Raw genomic sequence first — 1,245 nt, 5'->3', positions numbered from 1 at the left:
CGTTGTCAGATGGATGTCGTCTTCATCTTCGCTCATCCATTCGTCCTGCAGAGTGGATGTTGGCGAGGACGGCTAAGTGAAAAACAAGTTGTTAGAAACAGATAGGCGTAGTCAACCGCGATATATGGAGTGATCTGGCATCACCTACTTTTCTTATGTCGTCTGTGGTCAAATGTAGCCAAGCGCGCCCTTTCTTGGTCTGAAAAGCTAGGAAAGTGACTGATGAAGGAGGCTCAAGACTTCAGTGGGTCAACCACCGTCTATGAGCCGTCCTAAATGATGCGCTGCGCCGTTTCTACGACGCATTCGTAGTTTACATCTGCTCTCAACGCGATATAGACTGCATTTTTTTTGTTGTTTCATCTCACATATTTTTCCGGGTTATTACTGTGTTTCACTCACAGAATGTTAGCATAGTACGCACTAGAAGAATCAGGACGCTTGAAAGCTACTGGCGCCCAGAAATTCTAAGTAATCAGCAGTGCCACTCTTAAAATACCCATTCAATTACGTTACGCATGTCTACTATCGAAGCCCGCTAGACTGACCAGATTGGTCCTCTTGAATACCTGAATCTCCCCTCCGGTGAACGTGGCCGGAAAAACCGGAGCCCCTGGCGTTTACTCAAGAAGGAAGTCGTCGGTCGGCAGGCACGGCTTCGCGTATCTACAAGGCACATGCGTCCTAGGTATGACGGTGGAGAACCGGCTGAGCGAGGTCCGCAGACTGCAGTCTTATGGGCGAAATCTTTGCAGCGTCCAGGCGTCGGTGGTTCAGTGGTAGAATACTCGCCTGCCACGCGGGTGGCCCGGGTTCGATTCCCGGCCGACGCAGCAGCTTTTTTTCTGTTTTATTCGATAGCATTCCGGTAGCAAACAATTGTGCTGCAGACGTTCTTTTGGTAACCTGACTTCTCCACCACGCGCACCGCTCGTGATGGAGTGATCTAAGTCATCCTTCTAGCAAATGGTGTTTAGCGTTGGTTGCTCTTGTTTTCAGGAATCCCTTTCAAGAAAAATCGTTTACTGTGGGGCTCGCTGTTAGGAATGAAAGTGAGAGAGGAGGAAAATCCATTGCGATTACACCAATGGTAATGTGAATTATCAGCGCTAGTCCGTCCCTTTTGTCATTTTGCAATGTTACATTTGCTTTGAATGCTTCTACCGCGCTTGAGGACGTCGTGCTTGTTTCTGTTTGGGATCACAGCGAGTGCTTCATGGAGTGAGAAATGGGTTGTCACGGGCT

At 48.7% G+C, this 1,245-nt stretch overlaps 1 non-coding gene across 1 annotated transcript; it reads left to right on the top strand.

Moving 5' to 3' along the window:
• Positions 1-762: 762 nt before the first annotated feature.
• TRNAG-GCC (transfer RNA glycine (anticodon GCC)) lies at positions 763-833 on the top strand. The gene has a single exon. It is a non-coding gene; the product is annotated as a tRNA-Gly (tRNA).
• Positions 834-1,245: the final 412 nt, after the last annotated feature.

This window comes from Amblyomma mixtum, chromosome 3 (genome assembly GCF_055824585.1).
Source record: "Amblyomma mixtum isolate Tamu chromosome 3, ASM5582458v1, whole genome shotgun sequence".
Classification (NCBI taxonomy): Eukaryota; Metazoa; Arthropoda; class Arachnida; order Ixodida; family Ixodidae; genus Amblyomma; species Amblyomma mixtum.
Note: the sequence above shows the minus strand (reverse complement) of the source record. Positions and strands in the feature narration are given on the sequence as shown.